Here is a 15193-nt window from a genome sequence, read left to right on the forward strand (position 1 = left end):
ATCAAGTGGCATGCATTCATTTAGAAGTTCAAATGCAACATCACTTGTTATTCATACTAGATAGATTGCATGCTTTTTCTCTTCATGTATGCATTTTGTGTGGGATGAATGTGAATCAAAAGAGTGGGTTGACCAATGGTCTTGTAGACCTTTGTAAATCCTAGATACATATCAAATTCCTAGAGCACTACAAATGAACCAGATTGAAGCATCAGTGGATTTTGACCATGTATCAGACATAGTTGAACCATGTTAGGGGTTGCAATTTGTTACTTGGGTAAAATCAATTTTAAGCTCAATTTATTAGTATTAACTTATGCTGATTTTGGTATTAACTTATATCCTTCTATTAAATACAAGTCATATATATGCAGCTATTGCGGATGAGAACAATGAAGAAGGAACAAATTACTTTTTGTGTCATTGTATTGAGGCCAAAAAGAAATTGACTTCTACAGTGGTTGATGGAGAGGGTACTGAGTACCCAATAGGATTTGTTGTTGTGACATGGACATGGCTTAGAAGGTACTGTTGTTGTGTCGAGTCGTATTGAGACCTCTTAAACTCATTTATTTATTAGTCATTGTATTAATTTTGGCATTAACTTATCCTTCTATAAAATGCAGGTACCCTATCAAAAATTCTAATGCCTGGTTGTTTTAGGACTTTGAGATACAGACATATTCTTCATTACTCAAACCTTCTTGTTGCAACAAATATTCATTTGATTAAATATCATGGTAGACCTCTTAACAAGGATTTGTGGAAAGTTCATGAATCTGAAAATGAGGCAATACTTGAGACACTAAGGGTTAGAGCTAATCCAGAAGGTTCACTTGATTGATTTTGGGCCATCTAGAAGAATAATTCTACAATATGGTAGGATAATTTTGACAATTTTGTATATATCTTTTGCAAATCATTGTAATTTTTCTTTTTTGGATGTGGTCTACATACATATGAGCTGTTACATGCATATGAGTTGTAATGTGCATATGTAGATGCCAAATTTTGTATATAAAAACATCAATGAGTTGTAATGTGCATATCTAGATGCTAAATTTTATATAAAAAAAAACAATGAGTTGTAATGTGCATATCGAGATGCTAAATTTTGTATAAAAAACCAACGAGTTGTAATTTGCATATTTAGATGCAAAATGTTGTATATATAAACATTAATGAGCTTGATCATTTATATTAGATGCCAAATTTAATATATAAAAGTGCCCATGGGGCTGATTTGCAAATTTTGAGAGCCAAAATTTGTAGCATTTGATTATAAATACATTTGTAATAAATTTTTACCATTTGATTATAAAAACATTTGAAGGATTTTAGATGTATTGAAGGATATTCAATAAGAAACTTATCATTTGCTGCACTTTACTTGTGATTCTCACGTGTAACAACCTGATCACAAGCGTAAATCTTGTTGATTCCTCTTTCATTTGGCTGGAAAAATGATTGGGAATGATTCACTGATGAGTTATCTTCCATTTGCAATTTGTTTCACTTGATTTGGTTGTATATTGAGGAAGTTCTAATAATTTTTGTCAAAATTGTTATAACCTTGTCCTAGGGTAAACAGTGAACAAGAAAATGTAATAAATTTTATATTTATGGTCTAATAAGCCCACCAATGGGGACAAAATGACCCTATAGGTTTGAGCGGTTCGTCCATATGTGCCACGGTCTCTGAGTTATGCAATGTCAAAGTTTGACCTTTTTTCCACTTTGAGCACTCAAGGGAAAGCGTCGCTACGAGGTGGCTTAGAATGATTGGACATCTTGGGGAGCAAGAAAAGGGAACACCAAGCATATACCTGACCACTCATACATGCTCGCACTAATAGTTCATTCCCATGCCGAGCATAACAAAAGATGCACTATTCTACCACCTTTCACTAACAGTTTTTGATGTGACAAAAAAAATATCACCACAAGAAAAAGGAATCATGTTGTCTGAAACCAAGAGAGGATTTTTTAGGTAGTGAAAACACAACCTCATAGGTTTGAACGAATCATCCATAAGTGCCATAGTCTTCGAGTTACGCAATGTCAAAGTTTGACTATTTTTTCCAGTTGAAGTGCTCAAGGGAAAGTGTCGCTATGAGGTGGCTCGAAATAATTAGACATCTTGGAGAGTAAGATAAGGGCACACCTAGCATAAAGCTAGCCATCCAGATGTTCTCACACTGACGGTTCATTCCCATGATGAGTAGAATGAAAGATACACTATTTTGCCACCTCTCACTTACAACTTTTGATGGATTTTGATGCGAAAAAAAAAATCTCAACATAAGAAAATGGAATCAAGTTTTCCAAAACTGAGAGATCTTTTTTTAGGTAGCAACAACATGACCCCATAGGTTCAAATGGATTGTCCATAAGTGCCATGATCTCCGAGTTACACAATGTCAAAGTTTGACCTTTTTTTCCACTTTGAGCGCTCAAGGGAAAGCGTTGCTACGAGGTGGCTCAGAATGATCAAATGTTTTGGGGAGGGAGAAAAGGGCATACTTAGCATAAAACTAACCACCTAGATGTGCTCGTGCTGATGGTTCATTCCCATGATGAGCAGAACAAAAGATGCACTATTTTGTCACCTCTCACTGATGTTTTTTGATGGTTTTTGATGCAACAGAAATACTATCACCACGAGAAAATGAAATCAAGTTGTCCAAAACCAAGAGAGGAATTTTTAGGTAGAGATAACACAACCCCGTAGGTTTAAATTTCTATTCCATAAGTCCCATGGTCTCCGAGTTATGCGATGTCAAAGTTTGACCATTTTTTCCACTTTGAGTGCTCAAGGGAAAGCGTCGCTACGAGGTGGCTCAGAATGATCAGACATCTTGGGGAGTGAGACAAGGGCACACCTAGCATAAAACCAACCACATGAATGTTCTTATGCTAACGGTTTGTTCCCACGATGAGGAGAACAAAAGATTCACTATTTTGGCACCTCTCACTTACGGTTTTTGATGGTTTTTTATGCGACAAAAAAAATCTCACCACAAGAAAATGAAATCAATTTGTCTGAAATCAAGAGAGGATTTTTTATGCAACAATAACATGAGCCTATAGGTTTGAAAATATTATCAATAAGTGCCATGGTCTCCAAGTTACGCGATGTCAAAGTTTGACTATTTTTTCCACTTTGAGCGCTCAAGGGAAAGTGTTGATACGAGGTGGCTCAAAATGATCAAACATCTTGGGGAGAAAGATAAGGGAAAACCTAGCGTAAAACCAACCACCTAGATGATATCGCACTAATGGTTTTTTCCTATGACGAGCAAAACAAAAGATGCACTATTCTGCCACCTTTCACTAACGATTTTTGATGCGGTAGAAAAAATATCACCACAAAGAAACGGAATCAAGTTGTCCAAAAATGAGAGGATTTTTTAGGTAGTGACAAAATGACCTCGTAGGGTTGAAAAACTCATCCATAAGTACCACGGTCTCCCAGTTACGCGACATCAAAGTTTGACCATTTTTCCACTTTGAGGGCTCAAGGGAAAGCGTCGCTACGAGGTGGCTCAAAATGATTAGACATCTTAGAGAGTGAGACAAGGGCACACCTAACATAAAACCAACCACCCAGATGCGTTCATAGTGAGGGTTCATTCCCACGATGAGAAGAACGAAAGATGCACTATTTTGCCACCTCTCACGGATGATTTTTTACAGTTTTTGATGCGATAAAAAAAATATCACCACAAGAAAATAGAATAGAGTTGTCTGAATCTAAGTGCCATGGTCTCCGAGTTATGCGAGGTCAAAGTTTGACCATTTTTTCCACTTTGAGCGCTCAAGGGAAAGCGTCGCTACGAGGTGGCTCAGAATGATCAGACATCTTGGGGAATAAGATAAGGGCACACCTAATGTAAACCCAACCACCTAGATGCGCTTGTGCTGATGATTTGTTCCCACTACAAGCAGAACGAAAGATGCATTATTTTGTCACCTCTCGCGATAGAAACAATATCACCACAAGAAAATGGAATTGAGTTATCTGAAACCGACAAAGGCTTTTTTAGGCAAAGACAACATGACCCTGTAAGTTTGAATGACTTGTCCATAAGTGCCACATTCTCCGAGTTACATGATGTCAAAGTTTGAACATTTTTTCTTTTTGAGCGCTCAAGGGAAAGCTTCACTATGAGGTAGCTCAGAACGATCAGACATCTTAGGGAGTGAGACAAGGGAACACCTAGCATAAACCTAACTACCTAGATGCGCTTGCACTGATAGTTCTTTCCTACGATGAGAAGAATGAAAGATGCACTATTTTGCCATCTCTTATTGATAGTTTTTTATGCGACAGAAAAATCTCACCACAAGGAAATGAAATCGATTTATCCAATACTGAGAGAGGCTTTTTAGGAAGTGACAACATGAACTCGTAGGTTTGTTCGACTCATCCATAACTACTATGGTCTTTGAGTTATGTGACATCAAAGTTTGACCATTTTTTCTACTTTGAGTGCTCAAGGGAAAGTGTTGCTATGAGGTGGTTCGAAACAATCAGACATCTTGGGGAGCAAGAAAATGACACACCTAGTGTAAATCGAGTCACCTAGATGTGCTTGTTGCTTCAAATTATTTTATAGGCAATTTGGATGAACAAGTGTGTCTCTTACCCTAAGACGGACTTGTTATGGAATAAAATTTAAATGAAAACCTTACCTAAGATGACTCATCCTTAGATAAATTTCAAATTTGCTTTGGGTGCTTAAATCTCATTTTAATTGATTCCTTAAATGATGAACTTTTCTCCTTAATATCAACTCCCAAAGTTATCATGTTTTCTTTCAACTCATGAAGTAGAAAACTTTTCTCTCCTTGTTCAATACATGAAAACTTTTCTCTGAAGCATGAGTTTATGAAATAATAACCTCACTTCAATCTCTTCATGCACAAAGTTCGCTCCTTATCTCAAACACATGAAGTAATAACATCGCTTTAAATCATGATACATGAAGTAGCAATTTTACTTTAAACTTTCAACTCATGAAGTTGCCATTTTGCTCTTAATTTTTTGAACTCGAAGTTGGCTCATATCACCTCGAAGTTGAAGTTCTCTCTTATCATCTCAAAGTTGAAGTTCTCTCATCCTTCTTTGAACACAAAGTTAAAACCTCACCTACTCCTTTCAACTCAAGAAGTAAGCACTTCGCTCCTTTCCTTTAGCACACGAAGTTGATTCAACTTTACCCTCAAGATTTCTTTACCTTACTAAATCATGAACTTTGCTCATCTCTCTTCCAACATGAAGTTCACCCATCTCCTCTTGAACATGAAGTTCACCCATCTCCTCTTGAATTTGAAGTTCACTCATCTCCTCTTGAATTTGAAGTTTGCCCATCTCCTCTTGAAGTTGAAGTTCGCTCATCTCCTCTTGAACATGAAATTCGCTCATCTCCTCTTGAAGTTTTCTCATCTCCTCTTGAACATGAAGTTTGCTCATCACCTCTCCAACATGAAGTTCTCTCATTGTGCTCAAAGGTGAAGATGAAGTTTACTCTAACGTGTTTGAAAATGAAGTTGAAACTTCGCTCTTCATACTCAACTCATGAAGTAGATGCCTTCACTCTTATTCCCAAATGTATGAAGCATAACTTTGCTTTATTTCCCCAATTCATGAAGCACCAATTTCTTTCCTCCTTAGAAACCCTTGAAGTGAATGGTTTCGCTCCTTGTAGGTAAAAATTGAAGTAAATAATTTCATTTGAAGCTTGCAACTCTTAAAGTTATCAACTTCGCTCAACTCTTTTGATACCTAAAATATGAATTTCTCTCCTAGTTGTTTGGAGCTGAAGTTCACTCCTAAACTCTCACACTTGAAGTCCACTCCAAAGGTGAAGTCATGAAGTAAAAATTTGAAATCTAAGACAGACTCAGAGGTGAGGCAAATTATTAAAGAGCTAAAGATTACTTCATTGCACATTCAAATGTTCAAACTCATGCAACTTACTTTCATCAATCCTCAAAAGTGCTCAAAGCAAATTCAGTCAATCAAAATACTCAATATGAGCATTAGTGGCATCGATACTTGGGTACGTGGGTATATACAATATGAGAAACCTAGTTTAAAGGTATATTCCATATGAGATACATGTAATGAACAAACTGGATCACATTTCAAGACATATAAACAATGAACAAGTTTGATCACATTTCAATAGCAAATAACTAAGTTTCAAGAATATCAAGTTTCATATATATCAAAATGGATCGAATATCAACTTTCATATATATCAATGAACAAATTGGATCAAAAATCAAGTTTCATATATATCAAAATGAATAATAATCATGTACATATCAAAAAATGGCATAGATGCCAAATCAATAATAGTTACAAAAATGTGGCATGTGCCATGTCTGTCAAAGTCGATATATACATATACAAATGCCAAATATATATATAAAAAATTGGTCCTTCAATGACCACAACTACTACTATATGTCTCTATCAGTATCTATGACTATGGCAGATCATCAAAATCGAGCCTCTTCGAAGCAGTACGTGGCTCTGCATGTGGCTGCACAAGGACAATTCAAATGTTGAATTAGATATATTTTCTCAATATAAAATCAAAATAACTAAATATTGAACTTTAAAATGTTTGAAGTTGAAATGTTGATTACCTCATCTCTGTCTTCTGCAATTGGGTGAGGTTGAGGATCCGTGGGAAGTCCTGAAGGGGCCTGTAACTAGTAAAACAACATTAATACAAGTTAGTAACATATATGTCAAATAACACATAATAGCTAAAAATCAATAGACTTAAAAACTAAAGCATACCAGAGCCTCAGATGGATGTGATATGGTCATAGGAGGCAAAGTCCTAGATGAATCAGTTACGATCATTTTCTATATCCATGGTAAGTGATCCAAAATGAGTTAACAAGAGGGCTTCAACTCCATTGTGCACTTAGTGAAAAGGAGTTGATCTAAGACAAACATACCTTTTCCTTTTGTCGTGTTGGATCCCATATTATATGTGTAGGACTTGAAATGAAATGGAATGGTAGAGCATCAGTCGGAAGTATGGAAGAGGGCTGTAATAGGTTAAAGACAATTATACAAGTTAATAACCCAAAGTTTTTTACGAACTAGATAGAACAAATATTTCTAACATATGTAGAACAAATGCACACCAAAGCCTTGTATAGTTCTCCTGTAACCTTAGGAGGCCTAGTCAAATCTGATGTAGCTATTACCATTTCCTCTATGAAAAATGGTAACATATGATATAGACATAAAATAATTTAGTTATTTGTGGATGATAATCTCCAAATACCCTACCTGGAAGACTACTCCAAAGTGGTGGAATCTATAGATAAGGATGAGGTGCTCAATGTAGAGTTCAAAAGGCCCATTCTAAGTAATAAAGATAAAAAACTCTATCGTCAAAGACAATCATAGATTGTAAGAAGCATTGGATTTCTTAAGCAATGGCTTAGAGTGGTAAAAGAACCAAAAGGGGAATGGTGGGTGAGTAATATGGTAGAAGAGGGATGGACCCCATTCTAGGCTGATAACCCCACCGAATCACAGGCCTCTGATATGGAAGCTGTAGGTGACAAGGAAGAAGATTAAGCTTCAATTACATAGTTTTTGTCTTCTATTACTATTATAGCGAATCTTATACATAGAGATATAGGAACTGCATTTAGAACATGGTAAATAGTGAATTGTTTATTCCCTTTGATATAGGATACGTATCCAAGGGCAAGATACTCACTGTATGACAATATCAAAACATATAGTTATACTAATTAACTGAAGTTTAGAATGAGGATTTTTTATGAAGTAGCCATAAACTAAAGTATAGTAATAGGGAGTACTTTAAAGGTTCTAGCATATTGGTTTACTTCATAATTTATACTTAAATACATATAAATCTTGAATATCACAGTAAGAGTCTAAAAGTATAGGCTAGATAGGTTGTGTTAGTATCAATCCATTGCTGGTCAGTGTTTACACTTATGATATTATTGTAGACTGGGTAATATTTCATAATATAGCCAACAATTTTTGATGTTGACTTAATTTGAAAGAAACCTAGTCTATAATAACAACAGGGGTGAATATATAGAAATGATATAAGCTTTTGTTCTTCTCTTGGCACTAACAGTTAACAAAGTGGTTTTGCAAAAGAATGTCTTGAAAATATGTTTTACAAGATAAGCAGAAGGTGACAAATATGGCAATAGTGAACTTGGAAAGTTTGGCAGAAATACACTATCCCATGTAAATCAAAGAGGCTACCTATGAAGGGTTTTTTGATATGCTAGAATGCAGAACATGTAAAGGTCATATGTAAATTAAATGTTATTAGACTGACTGGATCTATGGTTTCAGACAAGGCTGGAGGTTTTCTCCTCTCCGATCTTTCCTACCGGTGCCCACACTGAATGGAGATTGTAATACTTTTTATTAATAAAATACGGCTTAGGCCTTTTTACCGAGCAAAAAAAAAAAAGAATTTATTTATTTCAAACAAGCAAGAATGTAATCCAAAGTGAATATGAAGATATCACCTCTTCCCTCTACTGAACCTCATCGATATCAAGTGCATTCATTAATTCTATAAAGCCCATATGTTTCTATATATAGAACAAATAAATTAAGTGCATTTATCAATATCTACATATACATGTTTAATCATAATACATTTTAACAAATGAATTTAAATTTTACTGAATTAGCTTCTCTCATTGGGCTTTCCGAGAGGATATCTTTTTCTGCCTTGGAGTGCTAGAGGATGGCTTTCTCACACGAGATGTCCTCGAGGTAGGTGGGGTAAACTAAAGAAAAAAATTAACATAAGGGAAAAGAGCATGTATTTAATATATCACCTTAGTAAAAAATATATAAATCTAAATGGTACTGCATAGCTATCTAGGCCAAAGTCAATGGACGAAAGCGTGATATCATCAAGTTCAGACATCTCAGCCCTTGATAAGCCCTATAAAACACCAAGTAATGATACATATATTAACAAAAGATATTTTGAAACTAATGTATTATTATATTTTTAACAAATTTACAAATCTTTACCTCCAACGGTGAAACTCCTCATGACCGTGGAGTTGACTGAAAAGTATGTGGTGTACTCCCACCACTTGCTGCACCCTGCAATACATTTTAATCATATGTCATTTTAAATTGTTCTAAAAATAAAAAAAATTATTTATTTTTATAATATTTAGTCACTTAATTGATAACATGTTATAAACAGAATTAAACACACCTATGTCTGATAGCGAGGGAACAACATACTCATCAGGTCGTCAGTGAGGGTTACATCCTTTGTAGTGGAAGCATGACATCTACTCACGTAATATGTACATTAATGAGATGTCGAACCATCCTCATCCACATCAGTGTCTACACTAGAACATACACCATGGAAGGTGGCGCACATATGCTGAATGGGCTAGTATGTGTCAAAAGATGTATGAGGTGTTGCTGATGAAGGAGGTGTCACTAATGAAGGATGTGCTGTCGATGAAGGAGGCATTGCAGGTGCTGGTACATCCTCTACTCCAACCAACTCTAAGCCACACTAAACAATGACATCAGTCAATGATGCAGCTTCTTGAAGAGTCTGTAATTCCATAGACTCCTATAAGGATATAGGGATAGTGAAATGAACCATGGATTTAGGAGTTGTATGCCTCCTATGTTGTGGCTGTACCACCCTATGGGCCCTAGGTCTATCCTACACAGAGCCTCTCCCTCTACCCTAAAATTTTTGGATGTCAAAGTAATTCAGCTTCTTGCCAAGGATAAACTCACAATACAACTTTCTCAAAAAATATAGAGGAACCTCCCAATTATTACAAGCTCATTGGTCAAAGACCATATACCACATATCCCAAAAAGCTTCTTTCATCCTAGCATGAACACACCAATGTATAGGAAACTGAGTCATATTTAGTTCTAGGTTGTTACTGGTAATAGGATCAGTGAAAAGAGAACATATGTCAACCTTAAGTATGCCCTTTTTTTTTTTCACTTAATCATATGAAAACCATCTACATAAAATGTTCGACATCTATCCCTCCATGAACCCCATTTCACAACCTCCCTAGATACCTCATTTGTACTATTGGCCATTATTTATAGTGTTGTGGCGAGGGTTGAGTGGTGCTCAAAACTAGAGGACCTCAACCTATTCATGAATATAGAAATTTGGGCACTATTTTGTGTAAGGCGATTGATGAGATCCTCTTGTGTGGCATCTACATGATCTAATGGCAGACGTGGAGGGTTTCAGGGTGGCGGTGGTTGATGAGGAGCAACATTTTAACGATTTTGTGGTTGTGGATCAATGTTTTGAGGGTTTTCTTGTTGCTCATTTGCAATGTTTACAGGGCTTGCTTGTGTAGGAGGAGGTATTTGTTGTCTATTTCATTTTTGGGGATTGCTTGTACAATCTGACATCAAATTAATAAAAACAAAACTTAAATCAATTAAACAACCCTAGTTCAATTAAAATGCAAACAAAAATAATCAAACCAATCAAATATCACCTGTTCGATGGGGTGCCATTGTTGAAAATTTCTCTTAATGCTGGGAAAATCCAAAATAATTCCATACCCATGTGGGTTCTATGGTTTTTTGGCTTCCTTTTGCTACTGTTCCACAGGTTACCAAAAAATATAATGTTCCTCAAAACCCATTTGGGTTTTGAGGAGCTTTTGGTTTTTTATTATAAAACATAATGTTCCTCAAAACCCATACGGGTTTTGAGAAACTTTTTGTTTTTTTAATTATTTTTGCCTAGGCTTGGTGTTACCAAACCCAACACGTTTTTGAATTTTCAGAATAGACATGGGTTATGAAAAATTTCATTTTTTTTTGCATGTGGCCACTTTTTTGTTCACCATCTTGGTGCAATTACCCGAAAGTATTTGGAATATCATTCACCCTTCTATATGCCCCATATTATGGAAAGCCTACTCCTCTATACATCTGTACAAAGTTCAATGGTCAAACTGTTATAGGTTTTATGGTTGACCCTTCATGTAGAGTTGATGTTATCATAGAGGAAACCTTGTTTGTCAATGGATGACATAGGTCGAGATATGACAAGTGTTGTACAACTTTAAGAACACATAATGGGTTCTCTCTTTCTCCTTTGGGTAGTATCACCTTAACGGTCTTGGTAGGACCCAAGGTTGTGTCATCTACATTTGTGATCATTCCTAAATTGGACCTATTTCAAGTCAAAATAGGTATTCCTTGGTTGATTTCTATGGATGTGGTCCCTTTAGTGATTCATAAGTGGCTAAAGTTTCCTCATGAGTGTTTGGTACATGTCTTCCAAAATACTAGATATCGACCCTTTGTAGCCCATGTGGATTTTTCATTGGATCATTTTTGGTTTGCTTCAATGGGACCCATGCTTCCCCATGGTGATTTGATGTACCATGTATATTATCAATACAAGATGAGGGAGTCGGCCCCTAAATTGTCTTAGCCTAGTTATTTGTTGCCTTTAACTGCATCAACCTCTATTCTATCTATTCCTATGTTGGAGCGGGTAGTGCCTTATGCTCCTTCATCATCGAGGGCTGAAGATAAGGTCATTCATCTAAGTAGACCTCATCATCTACCTAGGACTATTTTGGTGGTGTCTTCTATTCTTGCAATTGCACCTAGTGTAGATAAAGAAAGGAACTTACATTATCAAATTTTGTGGTCCACCCTCCCTTCGATCTCCCAATCATGGTCAATACCCCTGAACCTTCTCAATATGTGAAGGGGAAGCATTCCTCTCTTTTTTTTTCATCACTACTTGCTCCCACTTCATATCCCATGCCAATACCCTCTATTCCTCCAGCTACTCCTCGAGATAAGAAAGGTAGGGTACCCATTGTTGTGAATGTCATGCCTATCTTAGATGCAATTCCTATTCCATCGGTTGGGCCTTTTCCTGTCCCTAACAAAGTTTCAAAGGCCTCTACTATGGAACATGATACTCTTGATTCCTTTTGAGCTTAGGCTCTTGTCCTCATCTCCATCATAATTAATGTCCACATGAGCGTAAGCATTATCAATAGGCCATGGATCAAGAATGTGATGCTACTTTGCAGTTTGGTTTTGCAATTATGATACCCATTCTTGTCACATAAGATCTTGTCTCTTTGGATGTTCCCACTTTTGCATTATCTTCAATATTGAATTTGGTTGTTTTAGGGCCTATCAATGAACCTCCCCCTAAACGGGTGTAGGTCTTCATTTCTCCTTCCTTGGAGCCTCCACTTATCACCTTATTATTGAACATCTATCTGTTATCCTAGTGTTTGGATATGTTGCACACACAGGTGGTGTTTAGTACATCTTTATTTAACACTCTTGTTTTGCAGCCGCTTCTTCATCAAAGTTTTTCTTGGGTCATTCAACCTACTATAGTTGATAGGTAGCTTGTTCCTTTTTCCCAACCTAAGTGCAAGTTCAACTAGGGCCCCATTCTAGAGTATTGTTGGTAGAAATCGACTCATGTATGGTCCTCTCCTATCTCTTTGTCTTCTATAGTGCCTATTTTTGTGCCTATTTTTATTTTTCTTATTGAGAAGGTCTCGCCTTCTCCCCAGTTCATCACCCCCCTCTCAACAAGGCTAATAGTCTAGCTCCTATTTCATCTCCTTGGTCTGAGTTGCCCGTTTCCTTTACTAAGGTATTCTTGTTCAACTCTCTTAAGGATATCTTGACCCTATCTATGATCTTCACATGGTTGTTGACCCTTTCCTCTTCTGAGCTCATGGACATGGATGTTTCTATAGCCTCATCCATTGCCCTCACTATTTGTGAGGCACCTGGTGCTACCCTTGCTATTGTCTTTCCCTCCTTCCCCATATGATCTAGATTGGGAGGATGATGACTTGATCATTGGGGACTCCTAGGGCCCTATCTTTCTTTATATCGTAGCATAGTGTGTGTGCATGATTATGTTCCCCAATTCTTTCTTTACATTTTTGTTTCCTCCTGAAGGACCCTAGTTACTCCATCAGTAGTTGGAAATGGGAGGTTGATAGTTTTTATCTATTGTGCTCTCCTAGAGGACCCGAGTTACTCCATAGGTGCTTGGATATAGGGTATTCTCCATTGTAAAAATTGTTGTATCTATTATCTACTTCTTCTATTCATTGTATCCTTCTTTACATTGAGGGATGATGCAAAGCATTGGGGAAATTTAGGCCTTCTTCCATGTTGACCTGAATTTTAATTTTATCTTCATATTCATGTGGTCTTCTTTAGACTTGAGAAATTTGTCTTTTTTTGATGAAATGCCCATCTGTAGTTCTATTACATATTTTATCTTTATGCTATGGGTTTTGATGCCAAATAATAAAATCCCCCCATACCCTTGTATCTTTGTCAATGTCGTGGGTCTTATCTGTCATCCGTTGAAGATGATATTTCATGGAAACATGTCACTATGTTGATGTGCCACAATATTTATTCTCCTTAGAATGACATGCCTTTCATGCATCCAATTCTAAGGGGGGGTTATCATATTTGCATTTGTTTATCTTGGCTTTCTTTTTATCTTGTTCACCTTGGTGGGGGCCAAACCATTTGATCTATTTATCTTGTCACCTTTTGTGGGGGCCAGTCCACTACTTCTCAAATCGATCTACAATCACCCAATCACATGACTATCTAGCATTTTTATATTCATGTCAAAAAAGTGTCACTTTATCCTATGGCTATCTAGCATAACACACTTTGCTACCCATACTGGCACTATCTCTTTTATCAAGGACGATGCTATTCCTTATCTTCTGTAATAGGGTTTTTTCTCCATTAAGCTGGGTTTGTTTCTATTACACTATCTCACCTATCTTATCTATTCAATGTTGGATCGCTTTTTAGTCTAACACATGGGACTTCAACTGACATGTTTGTCATGAAATTGCTTAGCAAAATCTGGTTCATTCTTAACTTTATTGAGCTAGGATCAACTTCATCTGATCAATGAATGGTGATTCATCTTCATGAATCTTGATATCATCTTTCCCTACTTTAGCTTCACATTTATCGACAAAGATATGCTTGCTAGAGGCAAAATATAATATCGTAAATTATATCACGTGCAATTTTGCATCACATAAGAATCTTCACTCCAAGTTGATTGAGATCATGCATCTGCATATTTTTCCTTTTGTCCACATGGATCACCCTATCATCTTGGAACTTGTCTTTTATAAACCATGCTGACCAGTTAGCCTATGGAATCTAGCACACCATGGAGATTCCCACCCGCCACGCTAGCATTTTGTGAATCTATTAGTCTGTAGGTGGTCGTGTGAGTGTTACGTCTCCACTTGAAATAGTTTGTAATGCCTCTTTCCACAACCATCGATGTCAGGATTCTATATCTCTCACATTTCTGGTCTTTTTGTGGACTTCTTGATAGTTGAAAGATAATTTGAGCTTTTGACATCCATTATCCTTACTTTACATAGGTTTTTCAGCATTTGAAGACCACCATTGTTGCAACTTCTTGGATAACTCACGGTGTTGTCTTCACGAGTGTTGGGATGGAATTCATTAACTTTATTGTTTCATTGGTATATCTATAATCCTTCACTCTAGCTTAACTATTTTGTTATCTTTATTATTTATCTCTTATCTTTATCATTGTATTTCCTATCATTGCTACTATTTGGGTTATCTATGGAAGTGGAGAGTGAAAATGGGGTTTCACTAGAGGCAAGCATCTAAACATAACCCCCAACATTTTCTCTCTTTATTTGTGTGTAGGTTTGTGGTTAAAAGGGTGAACGTATCTTGTTGGAGGCTTCAATCGTTAACAAATTGTAAGCTCTCCCTACCCTTTTTCTTATTTTATTTCAATGATGTGCATTTAATACTCTTAGCTTTGTCATTTGCATCATTTATTTAATAGCATACTCACATCTTTTCACTTTCATATGGCCTCTATACTCTATTCATACAAGAAGACAACACATCCTATTGCTGTCCCAGTTAAACATGCTCATCCTAAACACAAAAACTCAATAAAGTCATTTGGGAGTCTCATTTGTAGTTTGTTAGTTTTGTTTTACATTTTCATCCCTTGGCTCACCTTTAGTGTCAGTATAAGTGAGGTAGATCGAAGGTAGATTTGTCCCTTGAGAGTCATCACCAAATGAATAT

This window comes from Cryptomeria japonica, chromosome 8 (assembly GCF_030272615.1).
Source record: "Cryptomeria japonica chromosome 8, Sugi_1.0, whole genome shotgun sequence".
In the NCBI taxonomy this organism is placed as follows: Eukaryota; Viridiplantae; Streptophyta; class Pinopsida; order Cupressales; family Cupressaceae; genus Cryptomeria; species Cryptomeria japonica.